Raw genomic sequence first — 20,419 nt, 5'->3', positions numbered from 1 at the left:
CATGAATGTTCAAAGCAGTTTTATTTGTAATAGCCAAAACCTAGAAACAACCTGAAGGTCCTTCAATAGGTGAATAAACCATGACACCGCCACTCTGTGGAATACTACTCAGCAATAAAAAGGAACAAACTATTGGTCCACACAAAAACTTGGATGGGTCGCAAGGGAGTTAAGCTGAGTGAAAAAGGCCAATCTCAAACGGTTATATACTATATCATTATGTTTAAATAGCATTCTTGAAATGACAAAATTACAGAGATAAACAGATCAGTGGTTGCCAGAGGACAGATAGAGAGGAAGGGAGGGATGCAGCTGTGGCTATAAAAAGATCGCATAAGGAATCCTGGTGATGAAACTGTTCTATATCTTGACTGTGGTGGTCACATGAATCTACACAAGTGATAGAACTACACACACACACACACACACACACACACACACACACACACAAGTGCACATAAAATTGGTGAAAGCTGAGTAAGGTCCATGGATTATATCAATGTCAGTTTTCTGGTTATGATATTCTGCTATAATTATGTAAGATATTACTATTGGGAGAAATGAGTTGAAGGATATATGGAATCTATTATTTCTTATAATTGCATGTGAATCTGTATCTCAAGATAAAAATTTAAAGAAAATCAAGCAAGCAACAGGTGAAAATTAGTGTGAAACAGGAAGTGAGGGTGGCAGTGTCCAATCTAATTCCAAGGTTTCAGGAGTTTTGCAGTCCTCCACAGAAACACACACCCCATTAGAAAATAATAGTGATTCTTCCTCAAGAAAAGGTTTGTGAGGAGGAAATGTGAAACACTCTTGACTAAACCAAGAGAATGGGTTTTCCAAATGAGACTGTCAGAGCAAGATGCAGTCAGATGGATTGGGAGGCTTAATGCTGTCCCCAGCTTCACCTTCCCCGGGTGCCCTGTTGGGTGGAAGGAAGCTTCTGATGAAGAGTAGATCAGTTAAAAGAAAAACAAAGTAGCTACATTTTTTTGCACATCTGAAAGTAGTAAGTATATCCGCGATCCTGCTACATATAATTAAAAATGCTAATACTAAAACCTTCTCTAACATAGTCTCCACAATTCCATCTCCAAAAATCTATTCTCACGTATTTTGCTTAGATAAAGATGTACCAGTGAAGAATTCAAAAGACTAGGAAGATCAGTGCAGCTAGAAGCTCTCAGAGAAGGCAGTGATGCAGATTGCTCTCTTAAAACTTTATTGAACAAAGAACACTCTCTAGAATATATGATGGGCTAGGTCTACATTGCATGCAATAAAGCTGAACATGACAGTAGTTCAATGTGAAATGTTAAACAAATTAGTATTTCTCACTGTACAAAACTGCTTATGTAGCTGCCGTGCAAGAATAAAGTATTAAGCTCAGCATTTTCACCAATCATCTGTGATGAGCTTTAAAAAAGACATTTGAAGAAATGGTTAGATTTCTTTGGTATATATTTCAAACAAATTAGTTACATGGATAATACTCAAATCTCTTTCAACCTCTCTTGCATTCCAAATAAAATCTTAGGACAAATATCAAAAATGCTTGCCACACCAAAAGACAGACTGTCAAACTCAAAAGAATATAAGTTCTGAAATAATGTTTATTCAGAAGGGTTTATTAAATTGGATAAAGGCAAGAACTGTCAGTTACTGCAAAATTCAGGTAAGAACACTTAGTCCAGCTCTAAGCATTTCTTTTAAATTTCTCACATTAATCAGTTCTGTTTACAGTACTAAAATTCTATCATTCAAGCATCAATGATTACATTTCAGAAAAAGGAAATCATTTGTGACATCTTTCCACAAAAGAGAAAAAATTATAATGAATAGAACCAGTATCTATAATAGGATACACTAGGGGTGGGGGGGTTAGGAAAAAAACAGTGCTTTATTTTCACGGTAGAAATTATGTAATGCAAACATCATTCTGACCCACACCAAAAAATCCACGAGAAAAGCTCAAATTTGAACACTGTGAGCATTATTTTAAAATCTATGTTTGTGAGTTTATACTGCATCTCTTTATACCAAAACGTGGCAAATATCTATCACTTTCACATACACTGAACCATTCTAGGGGAATATGGGAGAGAAAAAGGCCTTACTTATGCATCACCTAGTGCAACTTTTACTTAGAATGCAAGCTGAGTCAACCATTTTAAATATGAACATGTACCCCTGTTAATCCCTCTCTCTCCATCCTTCTATCCCAGACACCTCAAAAGAACCGTGGTAGTCTAACATCTTTGTATCTGCTAAGCCTCACCACTGAGGTTGTTGAGTACCACCTCCACTGAAACAAAAGTACACTGTCTATTGCACTTCCCTTTTCTTTAACAATTGAGCAGAATTGTAATGCTTTCAACCACGTGTGTAGATTTCTAGGTCATTTGCACTGCTGCTGGCATGACTGCTGGCTCTGCAGAACTGCTGCTGGGCTGCAATGGCCAGTGTCTAGTAGCTAGATTTTTTTTAGAATTCCGCTTGTCAACAGGAAAATCAAAAGGCTGTGTATGTGAGTTAGAAACGGTGCTTCCTGCCTATCCCATTCGAACTTGCTATGTGCTGTAATTAGCAGGGTTCTGCTCACTTCCTTGTTTGCTGTAACTGTCGCAGGAAGAACTGTTTCTGTCTCCAGGAACCAGCTTGTCCCTGTGAAGGGACATGGTGGAGAGAGCAACAGTTGATAAGGAGCCATTGGAGGGGCTTGGCAGACCAGATGTACTGTGGTAAGGCTCACGCTCTGGATTCTTCACATGGTCTTTAATGCTCTCAAGAAAGACACAGAAAAGCTCTATGATATTCAAGGCAAGAGACACCAAGGACACCAGCGGCATAAAGAGGATGAAGATGCTTTTCTCTGTGGGGTGAGAGAGGAAGCAGTCCACCTGACGCGGCAGGGGTCTCGTTTGCAAGTGTAAACCGCATTCAGGCGGAAGCCATAGATGTACCACTGGCTCAGCAGGAAAGCCACCTCAAAGACTGTCTTGAAGAAGAAACAGATGGTATAGGTTCACAGCAAGCCCCCCCTCATTTTCACCTTCCCATGTTCTTTAATGCCATACTTGAACTTCTTGATTTCAATTTCCTCCAAGTGCACCTCCACACTAGCACCATCGGTTGGGGCAACTTTGAGTTGCTCCTCTTTCTTGTTCAACTTCTCATCCTTTCGCATCACACAGATCACGTGTGCTAGGTACAGAAGTGTGGGGACAGATGCAAATACAATCTGCAGGACCCAGAAGCACGCGTCAGAGATTGGGAAGGACTTATCGTAGCAGACGTTTTCACAACCAGGCTGTTGAGTGTTACAACAAAAGGCAAACTACTCATCATCCCAGGTTGACTCAACTGCTGTACCCAGTAGCAGGATTAAGAAAATGAAAAGGACTGAGAGCCATATCTTCCCTCCAGCTGTGGAGTAAGCTTGAACCCTGTCGAGGAGTTGGCCTAAGGCACTCCAGTCACTCATGCTGCCTGTTCGCTGTTCTTTCCCTTAAAAGTGAAGTAGGCATGCCAAGTGACTGCACTCCTTAGAGGACGAAGTAAAATGATAAAGCAAGTTCAAGCACTCAAAACTGTCTAAAGCTCACAAGTCTGCTACTCTTTGGTACCTTCCTCATTCTTCCTCCTAATAAAAGGCCATTGCTGATACCTGATAAAAGCTTATGTAGATTCATTTTTCATACATGGTGAGTAAATACTCTTAAATAAGGATGTACATATATTGATAATGGGACAATTTACAGAAATAGGGGAACAAAATAGACACATTTAAATATCTTCAATTCCAGAATAAGGCAATCTCCAAAGATTAAAAACTCAAACACAGACACTGAATTAAAAATTTACATGCATATACTGACTGATTCATCTTCAGACTTTTCAGGGCCATCATCTCCCAAACAGATAATGATATTCATCCAAGCATTATTTATGGAGTGCCTACTAGATGCCAGGACTGTACTAGGCACTGGTTCCTACTGTGATTCCTTTGGAACTCACAATCAACTAGCGGAACAGATAATCAAAAGCACAGTATTTTATTGATTTTTTAATTACAATTAATTGTAAGATAAACCATTATTTTATTTACCATTCAGAAAGCAATCAAGGTATCCAGGGTAAGATGTGCCCCAATTTCAGAAATGTGGGGGTAAATGTATATCTTAGAATCAATGAAAAAGGCTAAGTGAGTAAGTGAATATACAATTGCAAATTTAAATAAGTGCCAAGAAGGAAACAAATAGGCACCAACAGAGATTACCACAAGGAAACCCAGATTAGAATGTACAGAGTCAGCCAAGCAAAGACTGGAAAAACCGCTGCATGTGAAGCAGCAGCATGGGCAAAAATTTGAAGAGGGAAGGACTCACTGTAGTCAAGCAGCTAGCTCAAAAGCAGGCAGCAGGGTTACCAGGTAGTAGGCAGAGGTAGCAGAATGGTGCCAGAGGGGGCTACACCTCAGGCAACTGCTTGGCGGTAGCAGAGAATCCCAGAGGCAGAAAGTGAAATTACACTGTGAGGCTGGGGCAAGATTGAGGCCATTGGAGAAATTATTAATGGCAGTTCGGGAGCTCTAGGGGACAGTGGGGGGGTTGTGGGAGGAACCAGGATGTAACAGAGGGATGTACAGATCAGTACAGAGACAAGGGTTCTGGGCTAATGGATGGCCAGTGAGTTTCGGTAGTGACAGAAAGTAAAAGAGGATGTCAAGAATCATGGGTCTGGGCGTCCCTTGGTGGTGCAGTGGTTAAGAATCTGCCTGCCAATGCAGGGGACAGGGGTTCGAGCCCTGGCCCGGTAAGATCCCACATGCCGCAGAGCAACTAAGCCCGTGCGTCACAACTACCGAAGCCCGCGTGCCGAGAGCCCGCGCACTGCAATGAAGAGTAGCCCCCGATCTCTGCAACCAGAGAAAGCCCGCGCACAGCAATGAAGACCCAATGCAGCCAAAGATAAAATTTTTTTTAATAAATTAATTTTTTTTTTTAAAAAGAAAAGAATCATGGGTCTGATCCTGAGAGTCTCTGGAGAGGGAAATATGCAATCTATACTAGTGCTGTGGTCCTGAACGCTGTGGTGAATAAAGGGGCATTTTGCAAGGGTAGCTGCCATTCCAGTTAGCAGGGAGTAGTAGCAAGATCAGGACTAAAAAAGAAGAGCTGCTACTCTCTCCTTATCTGAGAACTGAAGTCAGGTCTCTGCCAACAGGGGCCTCAATTTAAATACTTATTTACTGAATGTGGACCATTATCTTCAGTTGAATTGTTAGCACATGGAAGCTTTTTTGTTAAGACTAAAATGCTGACACACTGTGTTCATTCTTGTGGGTTTCTTCTCAAGAGCTTTTAAAAAAAAAGTCTCAAGAGGAGCAACTCTGATACCATCCACCAATCTGTTGAGAGTGGGTGGAACCTGATATGGGGCACAACATACACCTGCTGTGCCACTACTGAAGACCTTCTATTCTTTCTCCATTTCCTCCTGACAGCACTCTTTCTTTATAAGAAACGTCTCTGAGCAAAAAGCCTACGGAAAAGTTTCTGCCTCTAATTCAGAGCACGCCAGACAAACAGATCTTACTTTAAAACGGAGGACCACAGCTAACTGATTATTACATGGCAAAAATAATTATTTTCAACCAAATTATCTCAATACAGCACTGACTCAACATTTTTAAAACAAACTTTATTTAGTATATTAAGATAACATTCATAATATTTATATTTTAATTCTCCCACTTTAAAAAATTTAATTCCCAAAGGTATTCATTTTAAACAACCAGGAAAATTAAAAGAGGAAAATATTTCTTAAAGTAAAAATAATATGAATTTGCCTACTAATAAGCAATCTTAAATACCATACAGCTTATTTGTTTCTTGGTTTAAGGGCTGTTGCTCACAGTAGATTCAGTAAGAAAAATAAAACTTAAAATGAAACCTAAAAAGGGGGGGCAAGGTTAATACAATTTACAATGTCTCAACTACCCAAAGTTGGTTACAACTGTTCTCCAAGGATAAGAACTGAAGCCTCCCAAAATGCAATTTTTTAGCAAGTAATCAAATTATAAGGCTTAAAAGTACACACAGTGCTTTCTCAGTTGCTTAAATAACACATTTTAGCCAAACTGTCCTCTATCACACAGATTCTGAAAGTAATCCTATTAAGCTAAAATCACCAAGATGTATAGTTTATGATTAATACATTCATCAAGGTTAATCGAAAAGAGACCATTTGCAGCATAAGAGTTGGGCATTTATTCTCATTAGTTTTTCAAATTTAACCAATGCTTAGTCTCCAGAGACTTCAAAGTGCCTTTAAAAATTGAGTTACTTCTTCAAAAACAAGTGGGGTAAAATAACAACAAATGAAGGTTAAAGAAAATAATCCCTGAAACTACTTTAGCATGGTTAAAGGTACCTGATAAAACAAAAAACAGTGCGAGGGGTGTGGGGATCGATAATTCTGGTTACTTTAGGATAAAGTTATTAGCAATCTTCTAGAACTACATGAAAGTTCTCAACATTTTCAAATATTTTGCCTGGAAAAAGTTCTTACTAAGCACTTTGAAAATATACAAATCTGAGATTCAAAGGGATGAAAATAACTGATCTAGCTAAGCAAATGGCTCATAGGCAAGTTAAAAGCCTCTTGTTAAACATTATTTTTAAACTGGACAAGGTATTTCCAATTTTAAAATATAAATATAAGATTTCAGGATCAGCTCCAACACATAAGGTGCTTGGATATTGTCACTCATGTCCTTACAACAAAAAAAACCTGAACAAACTGCCAATCAGCAACTTTTATTAGGCTTATCAGAGAATTCAGGACACAGGGCAAACTGAACTCTTGAAATCTGGAGAAACAGGCAAATACAGAGAATCACATCCAAGATCAGCTTACCTGGAGCAGAAGGTGCTGGAGTTAATACACTAGTAAGAAAACTTAAATCGTAATTTTGACAAAGGCTTGTGAGTAAGAACTCCTGGGGGCCCAATCTTAGGAGAGCCTCTATACTCTCATGGCTTTACCTCCAGGAACCTCACCAGCTTCTGACTGTGAAGATACAAGAACAATCTCCTCCCCTTTTGGGTAAGAGGAAGAGAAAAGTGACGGTTTTGAAATACACCCATGAGAAAAAGTAACAGTTTTGAAATAAACCCAGAAGGTTCTCCATAGCAAAGGCCAACACTCCAAGGGAAAATATACCAGAGCCTTCTATACTGTCCTGGGAGAGGGGAAATTAGCCAACACAGACTTCTCTAGACTTGTTTCACCTAAAGGAAGCAGGGGTTGGGGGAAGGCTAAGAAATACTTCTGAAGGTTGCAGTCCAGGGCTCAGGCCCACCAAAAGACTAAGACTTGGTCCTAAGATTATAAAACACTTGCCCTTCCCCACACTCTACCACCACATCACCAAGGTTCCACAGTAATCCAGTAACAGTGGATTACAACGGAAAGAGTTGCAAGAAACAGACTCTACTTAAAAAGGACTTCTTAGGGAAACCCAAAGATAATGGGGGAGAAAATTTTAAAAATAAAGACACTAGAGGAAACAGAAGCCTCTGGCATCTACACCTACAACAAACATTAAACACAGCCTAGCTCCTAGCCAAATTAACATGAAACCTTATACTACAGGCCTATTTACCTCCATTTCTATTATCCAATATATCCTACCTGGCTTTCAAAAAACACTAAAAAGTATGCTAAAAGGCAAGGGAAAACAGAGTGTGAGGGGATTAAGCAAGCATCAGAACAAGACTCAGATATGGCACAGGTTTGGGGATTACCAGGGATAATTTCAGACAGGGAATTTAAAACAACTATGATTACTATGGTAAGCACTCTAATGGAAAAGGTAGACAACATGCAAGAACAGACAGGTAATGTAAGTATATACAACTCTAAGGAAGAATTAAAAGGAAATGCTAAAAATAAAAAACACCATAACAGGGCTTCCCTGGTGGCGCAGTGGTTGAGAGTCCGCCTGCCGATACAGGGGACACGGGTTCGTGCCCCGGTCTGGGAAGATCCCACATGCCGCGGAGCGGCTGGGCCCGTGAGCCATGGCCACTGAGCCTGCGTGTCCGGAGCCTGTGCTCCACAACGGGAGAGGCCACGACAGTGAGAGGCCCGCGTACCGGAAAACAAAACAAAACAAAAACACCATAACAAAAATGAATAATACCTTTAATGGACTCATCAGTAGACTGGACATGGCCAAGGAAAGAATCAGTGAACTTAAAGATATGTCAAGAGAAACTTCCCCAACTAAAATGCAAACAGAAAAAAGAATTTTAAAAAGGAGAAAAGAATATCCAAGAACTATGGGACAATTACAAAAGGTGTCACTGGAATACCAGAAGAATAATGAGACAAAAGAGAAAAAATATTTGAAGGAATAATGGCTGAGAATCCTCCAAAATTAATGACAGACACCAAATCACACATCCAGGAAGCTCAGAGCACACCAAGCAAGATAAATACCCAAAAACTCTACACCTAAACATATCGTATTCAAACTACAGAAAACCAAACACAAAGAGAAAATCATGAAAGAAGCCAGAGGGGAAAAAAACACCTTACTTATAGAGTACAAGGATAAGAAGTACTATGACTTCCTGTCAAAAGCCATGAAGTGAAATATTTAAGTGTTGAAAGAAAAAAAACCACCAACCAAGAAGGTATTCAGTGAAATTATCCTTCAAAAGTGAAGGAGAAATAAAAACTTTCTCAGATAAACAAAAACTGAGGGAATTTGTCACCAGTAGACCTGCCTAGTAAAAACTGTTTTAAAAAGTTCTTCGGAGAAAGAAAATGACATAGGCCAGAAAGTCAGATCTACACAAAGAAAGAAAGAGCATTGGAGAAGGAATAAATGAAGGTAAAATAAAATCTATTTTTCCTATTCTTAATAGATAACTGTTCTAAGTAATAACAGTAATAGCTTATTTGCTAATTATAGCAAATGGATAAGTAAAATGAAAGGTACCTGTACTATCTCAGAAGCAGAGTAGAGTTATCCGGTAGTGGACTTAGATGATAAGTTGTAAATATACACTGTAAACTCCAGAGCAACAACTAAAAACCCTTTTTAAAAGAAATATAATGGATATGCTAAGACAGGAGAGAGAAAACAGAATCATACAAAATGGTCAACTGAAATCACGGAAGGAAGAAAAAGGGGACCTGTTATTGTTTAAAAAAAAGAAGTATAACAAATAGAAAAGTTACAAACATGGTTCATATTAATCCAAGTATATTGATACTCACTTTAAATGTGAATGGCCTAAATATACCAATTAAAAGAGATTGTCAGAGTAGATTTTAAAAACTCCCATTAAATATAAAGATACATCTAGGTTCAAAGCAAAGGGATAAAGAAAGATATACCATGTTAATATTAATCAAAAGAAAGCTGGAATAGCTATATCAGTTGTAGACAAAGTAGACTTCAGAACGAGAAAAATCATCAGGGATAAAGAGGGGCATTAGAAAATGATACATTCTCCAAGAAGGCATAACAATCCTTAATATGTATGCACCACACAAGACAGCATCAAAATATACAAGGGGCTCCCTCTGGGCCTCGGTCCTCTGCCCGCGTCCACCGGAGCCTGTTGGTGTCCATTGACCAGAGTCTGTGAATTCAACGCTCCGAGCCCGTCCGGATGGCCCCGACTCCCAGCTGTCTATCCTTCGAAAACACTAAGAATAATGTCCCTGCATCAATTTTTACTAGAGCTAATCACGTGCCATGCCTGGAACAGGGATCGTACCCAGATTGCCCTTAGCCCCAATAACCATGAAGTCCACATCTATAAGAACGGGAGCCAGTGGGTGAAAGCTCATGAGTTCAAGGAGCACAACAGACATATCACAGGTATCGACTGGGCTCCCAAGAGTGACCGCATTGTCACTTGTAGGGCTGACCACAATGCCTACGTCTGGGGTCAGAAAGGTGGAGTTTGGAAGCCGACCCTGGTGATCCTGAGAATTAACTGCGCAGCCGCTTTTGTCAAGTGGTCCCCGCTAGAGAACAAATTTGCTGCGGGCAGCAGAGCACAACTCATTTCTGTTTGTTACTTCGAGTCAGAAAATGACTGGTGGGTAAGCAAGCACATAAAAAAACCCATTCGCTCCACGGTCGCCAGTACACCCTGGGGCAGCAAGATGCCTTTTGGTCAGCTGATGTCAAGAGTTTGGTGGCGGTGGCAGTGGCACTGGCGGCTGGGTGAACGGGGTCAGCTTCTTTGCCAGCGGGAGCCGCCTGGCCTGGGTCAGCCACGACGTCACCGTGTCTGTTGTTGATGCCTCAAAAAGCGTGCAGGTCTCAACTCTGAAGACAGAGTTCCTGCCCCTCCTGAGCGTGTCGTTCGGCTCAGAGAACAGCGTTGTGGCTGCTGGCCATGACTGCTACCCCATGCTCTTTAACTACGACGACCGTGGCTGCTTGACCTTCGTCTCCAAGCTAGACCTCCCGAAAGAGAGCATCCAGCACAACATGTCGGCCAGGGAGCACTTCCACAACACGGACAAGTGGGCCACGACCAAGGACCGAAACACAGCCCTGGAGACACTGCACCAGAACAGCATCACTCAAGTGTCTCTTTATGAGGTGGACAAGCAAGATTGTCGCAAATTTTGCACTACTGGCATTGACGGAGCCATGACCATTTGGGATTTCAAGACCTTAGAGTCTTCTATCCAGGGCCTTTGGATAATGTGAAGCTGAGCGAGCCTCCCAGATCCAGCATGAGGACAGACAGGCTGCACCGAGCAACTCCGCCATTCGCATGATGGGGAGGAGAGCCAGCCTCCAGGAAACACTGAAGACGCATAAGGCGCAAACCTTGTTGTGTGTTTTGTTTGAGTGTAATTGGTGAAAGTGTTGGTTTTTTAAAAGCAGCAGTGATTTGGGGTGTTTTTTTTTGTTTTTTTCTTTTGCTATTTCATTCCATTCTTGACCAAAGCTTCTCTTTAAGCAGTTTATTATGGAAAATTGTCACACTAACTTAAAGGAAGGGGTGGGGAAGGCATGTAAATTGTCTGTTAAAAAATTAAATAAAAATACTGAACAAAAAAACAAAACAAAATATATGAGGCAATAGACCTGCAAAGAGAAATAGACAAATCCACTATTACAGTTGGAGACTTCAACACCCCCTTTCAGTAGGAAAAAAAAAAAAAGAGAGAGAATAAAGATAGGTGAATTGAATAGCACCATCAAGCAACTAAATCTACCTGCCATTTACATAATACTTCATCCAACAGCAGCAGAATACATGTTCTCAAGCTCACATGGAATATTCATCGAGATAGACCAAATTCTGTACCACAAAACACAAATTAGCAAATTTTAAAGAATAAAAATCATACAAAGTATTTTCTCACACCACAATGGAATTAAACTAGAAAACAATAACAAAAAGATAAACGGAAAAAAATCTCAAAATATTTAGCCATTAAACAACACATTTCTAAATAATACATAGGTCAAAGAGGAAATCTAAAGAGGACTTTTAGAATATTTTGAACTAAATGAAAATGAAAATACAAATCAAATTTTGTATGATGCAGCAAAAGCAGGGCTTAGAGAAAAGTTTATAGCACTGAATGCATATATTAGAAAAGAAAACAGACTTAAAATCAATAACCTAAGCTTCTACCTTAGGATATAAGGCAAAGAAGGACAACTTAAGACTAAAGCAAATAGATAAAAGGATAAAACAATAAAAACTATAGCAGTAATCAATGAAATTGAAAACAGGAACTCAGTAGTGAAAAAAATCAATGGAAACAAAAGATGGTTCTTTGCAAAGACTGATAAAATTGATAAACCTCTAGCCAGGATAACCAAGAAAAAAATGAGCGAAGACACAAATTATTAGTATCGGAAATGAAAGAAGTATCATCATTACCAATCACGTGGACATTAAAAGGATAATAAATGAATATTATGAACAAATCTATGCCTACACATTTTATAACTTAGATAAGTGGACCAATTCCTTAAAAGATACAAACTATCAAAATTTACACAAGGAATAATAGATAATCTGAATAGGCCTTTATCTATGGAAGAAACTCAAACAATAATTAATAAACTTCCCAGAAAGAAAGTCCCATACCTAGATGGTTTCACTGGTGAATTCTACCAAACATTTAAGGAAGAAATTCTCTACAATCTCTTCCAGAAAACAGAAGTAGAGAAACACTTCAAAGCTTACTCTATGAGGACACATTATGCATGGTATTACCAATACCAAAACTAGATAAAGACATTAAAGAAAGGCAAACTACATGAACACAGATGTAGAAATCCTCAACCAATATTATCAAATCAAATCCAGCAATGTATGAAAAGAAATACACATCTCGACTACATGGGATTTATCCCAGGTATGCAAAGCTGGTTCAACATCCTAAAATCAATTCATAATCAACAGATGAAAGTAAAAACACCACATGATCATACCAAGTGATACAGAAAAGCATTTGACAAAACCCAATACCCAATTGTGATAAATACTCTCAGCAATCTAAGAATAGAGAGAACTTCCTCAACTTGATAAAGAACATCTACAAGAAACCTACAGTTAACATCGTATTTAATGGTAAGAAACTGCATGCCTTCCCACTAAGCTCAGGAACCAGACAAGAATGTCCTCTCTCACCATCTGTATTAAACATTGTACTGGAAGTCATAACTAATACAAGACTTCCGGATGGCCCCGACTCCCAGCTGTCTATCCTTCGAAAACACTAAGAATAATGTCCCTGCATCAATTTTTACTAGAGCTAATCACGTGCCATGCCTGGAACAGGGATCGTACCCAGATTGCCCTTAGCCCCAATAACCATGAAGTCCACATCTATAAGAACGGGAGCCAGTGGGTGAAAGCTCATGAGTTCAAGGAGCACAACAGACATATCACAGGTATCGACTGGGCTCCCAAGAGTGACCGCATTGTCACTTGTAGGGCTGACCACAATGCCTACGTCTGGGGTCAGAAAGGTGGAGTTTGGAAGCCGACCCTGGTGATCCTGAGAATTAACTGCGCAGCCGCTTTTGTCAAGTGGTCCCCGCTAGAGAACAAATTTGCTGCGGGCAGCAGAGCACAACTCATTTCTGTTTGTTACTTCGAGTCAGAAAATGACTGGTGGGTAAGCAAGCACATAAAAAAACCCATTCGCTCCACGGTCGCCAGTACACCCTGGGGCAGCAAGATGCCTTTTGGTCAGCTGATGTCAAGAGTTTGGTGGCGGTGGCAGTGGCACTGGCGGCTGGGTGAACGGGGTCAGCTTCTTTGCCAGCGGGAGCCGCCTGGCCTGGGTCAGCCACGACGTCACCGTGTCTGTTGTTGATGCCTCAAAAAGCGTGCAGGTCTCAACTCTGAAGACAGAGTTCCTGCCCCTCCTGAGCGTGTCGTTCGGCTCAGAGAACAGCGTTGTGGCTGCTGGCCATGACTGCTACCCCATGCTCTTTAACTACGACGACCGTGGCTGCTTGACCTTCGTCTCCAAGCTAGACCTCCCGAAAGAGAGCATCCAGCACAACATGTCGGCCAGGGAGCACTTCCACAACACGGACAAGTGGGCCACGACCAAGGACCGAAACACAGCCCTGGAGACACTGCACCAGAACAGCATCACTCAAGTGTCTCTTTATGAGGTGGACAAGCAAGATTGTCGCAAATTTTGCACTACTGGCATTGACGGAGCCATGACCATTTGGGATTTCAAGACCTTAGAGTCTTCTATCCAGGGCCTTTGGATAATGTGAAGCTGAGCGAGCCTCCCAGATCCAGCATGAGGACAGACAGGCTGCACCGAGCAACTCCGCCATTCGCATGATGGGGAGGAGAGCCAGCCTCCAGGAAACACTGAAGACGCATAAGGCGCAAACCTTGTTGTGTGTTTTGTTTGAGTGTAATTGGTGAAAGTGTTGGTTTTTTAAAAGCAGCAGTGATTTGGGGTGTTTTTTTTTGTTTTTTTCTTTTGCTATTTCATTCCATTCTTGACCAAAGCTTCTCTTTAAGCAGTTTATTATGGAAAATTGTCACACTAACTTAAAGGAAGGGGTGGGGAAGGCATGTAAATTGTCTGTTAAAAAATTAAATAAAAATACTGAACAAAAAAACAAAACAAAATATATGAGGCAATAGACCTGCAAAGAGAAATAGACAAATCCACTATTACAGTTGGAGACTTCAACACCCCCTTTCAGTAGGAAAAAAAAAAAAAGAGAGAGAATAAAGATAGGTGAATTGAATAGCACCATCAAGCAACTAAATCTACCTGCCATTTACATAATACTTCATCCAACAGCAGCAGAATACATGTTCTCAAGCTCACATGGAATATTCATCGAGATAGACCAAATTCTGTACCACAAAACACAAATTAGCAAATTTTAAAGAATAAAAATCATACAAAGTATTTTCTCACACCACAATGGAATTAAACTAGAAAACAATAACAAAAAGATAAACGGAAAAAAATCTCAAAATATTTAGCCATTAAACAACACATTTCTAAATAATACATAGGTCAAAGAGGAAATCTAAAGAGGACTTTTAGAATATTTTGAACTAAATGAAAATGAAAATACAAATCAAATTTTGTATGATGCAGCAAAAGCAGGGCTTAGAGAAAAGTTTATAGCACTGAATGCATATATTAGAAAAGAAAACAGACTTAAAATCAATAACCTAAGCTTCTACCTTAGGATATAAGGCAAAGAAGGACAACTTAAGACTAAAGCAAATAGATAAAAGGATAAAACAATAAAAACTATAGCAGTAATCAATGAAATTGAAAACAGGAACTCAGTAGTGAAAAAAATCAATGGAAACAAAAGATGGTTCTTTGCAAAGACTGATAAAATTGATAAACCTCTAGCCAGGATAACCAAGAAAAAAATGAGCGAAGACACAAATTATTAGTATCGGAAATGAAAGAAGTATCATCATTACCAATCACGTGGACATTAAAAGGATAATAAATGAATATTATGAACAAATCTATGCCTACACATTTTATAACTTAGATAAGTGGACCAATTCCTTAAAAGATACAAACTATCAAAATTTACACAAGGAATAATAGATAATCTGAATAGGCCTTTATCTATGGAAGAAACTCAAACAATAATTAATAAACTTCCCAGAAAGAAAGTCCCATACCTAGATGGTTTCACTGGTGAATTCTACCAAACATTTAAGGAAGAAATTCTCTACAATCTCTTCCAGAAAACAGAAGTAGAGAAACACTTCAAAGCTTACTCTATGAGGACACATTATGCATGGTATTACCAATACCAAAACTAGATAAAGACATTAAAGAAAGGCAAACTACATGAACACAGATGTAGAAATCCTCAACCAATATTATCAAATCAAATCCAGCAATGTATGAAAAGAAATACACATCTCGACTACATGGGATTTATCCCAGGTATGCAAAGCTGGTTCAACATCCTAAAATCAATTCATAATCAACAGATGAAAGTAAAAACACCACATGATCATACCAAGTGATACAGAAAAGCATTTGACAAAACCCAATACCCAATTGTGATAAATACTCTCAGCAATCTAAGAATAGAGAGAACTTCCTCAACTTGATAAAGAACATCTACAAGAAACCTACAGTTAACATCGTATTTAATGGTAAGAAACTGCATGCCTTCCCACTAAGCTCAGGAACCAGACAAGAATGTCCTCTCTCACCATCTGTATTAAACATTGTACTGGAAGTCATAACTAATACAAGACACGTAAAGGAAGTAAAAGGTATACAGATTGGGAAAGAAGAAGTAAAACTATTTTGTTTGCAGATGACATGACTGATTATGAAGAAAATCCCAAAGAATTTACCCCCCAAAAAACACTGGAACTAATACGCAATTCTAGCAAGGTCACAGGATACAAAGCTAACATACAAAAGTCAATCACTTTCCTGTATACCAGCAAGGAACAACTGGAATTTAAAAATTAAAAACAATACCATTTATATTATCACCAAAAGAAAAAAAGTACTTAGGTATAAATCTAACAAAACAATGTAAGATATGTATGTGAAAAATTAAATAACTTTGTTGAAAGAAATCAAAGAGAGAAAAATCAAATGGAGACATATTCTGTGGTCATTGATTAGAACACACAATATTGTTAAGATGTCAATTCTCAACTTGATCTACAGATTCAATGCGATCCCAATCCTAGCAAGCTATTTTGTGGATATCAACAAACTGATTTAAAAGATAAAATAGAAAGGCAAAAGACCTGGAATAGCCAACACAATACTGAAAAAGAACAACAAAATTGGAGGACTGACACTACCTGACTTTAAGACTTACTACAAAGCTACAGTAAATCAAGACAGTATGATATTGGTGAAGAATAGACACACAAATCAATGAAACAGAACATAGAACCCCAAACTAGACTCAACACAAACACAGCTGATCTTTGATAAAGAAGCGGAGGCAATCCAATGGAGAAAGAAGCCCTTTCAACAAATGGTTGAAATAACCTAATCAAAAAATGGGCAAAGGACTTGACTAGACATTTCTCCAAAGACATACAAATAGCCAAGAGCACATGAAAAGATGTCCAACATCACTAATCATTAGTGTCATGCAAATCAAAACCATAAAATGATACCATTTTACATCAACTAGGATGGCTACAATAAAAAAAATAAGGAAACAAGTGTTGGCAAGGATGTGGAGAAATTGGAACCTTTGTACGGTGCTGGCAAGAATGTAAAGTGCTGCAGTCACTGAGGAAAACAGTTTTGTGGTTCCTCAAAAAAGTTAAACACAGAATTACCATATACCTAGCTAGTATTTCCACTTCTTGCCGTATACCTCAAAAGAACTGAAAACGGGGACTCAAACAAAACTTGACCACAAATGTTCGCAGCAACACTATTCACGATAATCAAAAGGTGAAAACAACCCAAATGTCCATCCACAGATAAATGGATAAACAAAATGTGATATGTCCATACAACAGAATATGACTCAGTCATAAAAAAATGAAGTAATGATACAGGCTACATGGATGAACCTCAAAAACATTACACTAAGTGAAAGAAGTCAAACTCAAATGGTCACAAATTGTATATGATTCTATTTATATGAAATATCCAGAATAGGTCTATAGAAAAATCAGAGTGGTGTTTGCTAGGGATAGAGAGAGGGAGAAACAGGGAGTGAGTACTTAATGGGTATGGGGTTTTCTTTTGGGGTGATAAAAGTGTTTTGGAACTTGACAGAGGTAGTGATTGTACAATATTGTGAATGTACTAAATGCTACTGAGTTGTACACTTTAAAATGGTTGGTTTTACATTACGTGAATTTTACCTCAATTTTTTTTTTAAAAAAGGTCACAACATTGTAAATCAACTATTCATCGATTAAAAAACAAAAAAAGAAGATGGGCCTATGAGGCTTACTTCCTGGCTCTACCACCTACTAACTTGTATGGTCTTCAGGAAATTAACCTATTATATTTGAGCATCAGTTTCCCTCATGTTAAAGGAAGGTAATTCTTTCTAACTTTTATAGTTGCTATGAGGATCTAAAGAGTAAAGAAAATAAAGCACCTGGCATAGGACTTCCCTGGTGGCAGAGTGGTTAAGAATCCGCCTGCCAATGCAGGGGGACACGCGTTCGATCCCTGGTCCAGGAAGATCCCACATGCCGTGGAGCAACTAAGCCCGTGCACCACAACTACTGAAGCCTGCACACCTAGAGCCTGTGCTCTGCAACAAGAAGCCACCGCAGTGAGAAGCCTGCACACCTCAATGAAGAGTAGCCCCCTGCTCACAGCAACAAAGACCCAACGCAGCCAAAAACAAATAAATAAATAAATAATTTATATTTAAAAAAAAAAAAGCACCTAGCATAGCACAATGCCTGGAAGTTAAGAGGTACTTGAAACAGAGATTATTACTATTGCTTCTTAACTTAATTTCTCATTTATGGCCACTTGAATTATATTAGGAAGCTATCTCAAGTTTTTTTGGCTCCAAAGAATTTAACTCTTCATATTTGTGCGAATGTCCTTCTCTTGAACTCAAGTAATCTTTCATAGTCTCAGTGGAGACTGTTTTCTTCTCTGTATTCATTTTGGATGAAAAGAGAGCTATTCAGGCCAGTGATGGAACACAGTCAGGGTGAATAGATTGTATGTGTCTCTGTATGCCCAGTTCCTAGCAAAGTCCACTTCTCCGTTCTAACAGTTGATCGTGAACGAGGTAACCAATATAAAATTTCCTACTTAGCCAGCCAAAAGATTTACCCAAGCCCAGCTCAAGGGAAAAGTAATTTTCAGTGGAAGTTCCACACTTTATTAATTCTATTCCTCAGACTCCAAGAGCACCAAGGGCAAAGAGACAAATAGAAACTGAGATTGTTGGTCCACTGAGGCCACTATGCTGTTTCCACTGTATTCTCCTAGTTAGGGCTGCTCAGCATTAGAAGTCAGCAAACTTTTTCTGTTTAGGAAGGGCCACAAAATAAACACTGTATTTTAGGCTTTGTATGTCATACGGTCTCTGTTGCAACTTCTTAACTCTGTCATTTTAGCGCAAAAGCATCCATAGAAAATATGTAAATGATCGAGTATGGCTATGTTCCATAAAATAAGTGGTGGGCCAGATTTGGCCCACAGGCACTCAATAGATTTTTCTTAAACAAATATTTGGTTGAATTTTACTTTGTAATACCATGCCTAGAACACAGTGCTTTAAGTACAGGAGGTAGAAAAAATATTTATTTTGATTTTTTTAATTAAAATGCTTTAACATAGGAAACAAACCTTTAAATTAAGAAATAGTGGGCTTCACTGGTGGCGCAGTGGTTAAGATTCTGCCTGCCAATGCAGGGGACACGAGTTCGAGCCCTGGTCCAGGAAGATCCCACATGCCATGGAGCAACTAAGCCCGTGCGTCACAACTACTGAGCCTGCACTCTAGAGCCGGTGAGCCACAACTACTGAGCCCATGAGCCACAACTACTGAAGTCTGTGCGCCTAGAGCCTGTGCTCCGCAACAAGAGAAGCCACTGCAATGAGAAGCCCGCGTGCTGCAACAAAGAGTAGCCCCTGCTTGCTGCAACTAGAGAAAGCTCGTGCACAGCAACAAAGACCAAACACAGCCAAAAAATAAATAAAATAAAATAAAAATAAATTTAAAAAAAAGAAATAATAAAGCTCAAAAGCACTGCAGAATATGAACTATAGCTTCTAGTGGTATTTCATGGGTGGGTTACTTTTTATATAAAAATAGATCCCCACGTACTACTTTCCAGTTACTGATTTCAACAACTGATAAAGAGTTATGCTTAACTATTTAAAAGTGTCCACTATACGGGCATTTGTTGATCAGTTCCTTTTCTTATATTTCCAGTGAATATATATTTCAGGCTGTGTAGAAAAATGATTCACACTCATTTTTGGTTCCTGAAGTTTTAAAGTCACATTAAAGAACTAGTTAAATCCCTTAAGCAGAGACATTTATCAAAAACTAATGAAATTACTCATCTTAAGAAGATGTAGAAAGAATGTTCTCTCTCTCTCTCTCTTTTTTTAATATTTATTAATTAATTTATTTGACTGCTCCGGGTCTTAGTTGTGGTGTGCAGGCATGTGGGACCTAGTTCCCCGATCAGGGATTGAACCCGGGCCCCCTGCATTGGGAGCACAGAGTCTTAACCACTGGACCACCAGGGAAGTCCCAAGAATGTTCTCTTAAAGAAGGAAATAATTATGTTTTATGATTGGCAGAAAAGGGGACTTTAAAGTCCATCTAGTGCTCCAGCCAACTCGTCCTCTAGACTGGGGGGCTGTGGAGTAGCGGGGGGGGGACTGAGTCACTATAAGAAGGACAAATGAGGTAAAGTCTTCTGTGTAGACAATGCATGCAGAGCTAGTAGTGGGGCTAGTTCTAATTTGACCATTCCCTTATCTCATTTACTAAAAAACAAACAAACAAAAAAATCCAGATTAGGACGATGAGGATAAAGGCAACCAGGAAGCCTGCAAAAGCCCCAGATTCTTCTGGTTCCCTGAAGAAGTCAGACTCAACTGGAAATTGACACCTGAGCCATTGTTTCTTTTACTGATAGCAAGCCAACAGAAACATGTGTAGTTTTTCCTATATCAACAGACTAGCAGAATTGGAAATACAAAATATTATAGTACAAAGAAGTATGATTTTGGTGAGACTTTTGTCGTGTTCCAGAGACTGTTCTACAGTCAATTGGATCAGAAACAAAAACCCGGTCAAGAGAGGAAACCACACAGAAGTAATGGTTCTACATGAGTGCCTCTGTAAGAAGAGGCAGATGTTTTCCCCCATCAATGACTCCTACTATCTTTG

At 39.2% G+C, this 20,419-nt stretch overlaps 3 pseudogenes; 2 read left to right on the top strand and 1 right to left on the bottom strand.

Annotated features, from left to right (window-relative positions):
• Positions 1-2,396: 2,396 nt before the first annotated feature.
• On the bottom strand, positions 2,397-3,487 carry LOC112395977 (gap junction alpha-1 protein-like; annotated as a pseudogene).
• A 6,294-nt stretch (positions 3,488-9,781) lies between these two features.
• On the top strand, positions 9,782-10,753 carry LOC112395959 (actin-related protein 2/3 complex subunit 1A pseudogene; annotated as a pseudogene).
• Positions 10,754-12,838: 2,085 nt separating this feature from the next.
• Positions 12,839-13,810, top strand: LOC112395968 (actin-related protein 2/3 complex subunit 1A pseudogene; annotated as a pseudogene).
• Positions 13,811-20,419: the final 6,609 nt, after the last annotated feature.

This window comes from Neophocaena asiaeorientalis, unplaced genomic scaffold (assembly GCF_003031525.2).
Source record: "Neophocaena asiaeorientalis asiaeorientalis breed wild unplaced genomic scaffold, Neophocaena_asiaeorientalis_V1.1 scaffold771, whole genome shotgun sequence".
In the NCBI taxonomy this organism is placed as follows: Eukaryota; Metazoa; Chordata; class Mammalia; order Artiodactyla; family Phocoenidae; genus Neophocaena; species Neophocaena asiaeorientalis.
Note: the sequence above shows the minus strand (reverse complement) of the source record. Positions and strands in the feature narration are given on the sequence as shown.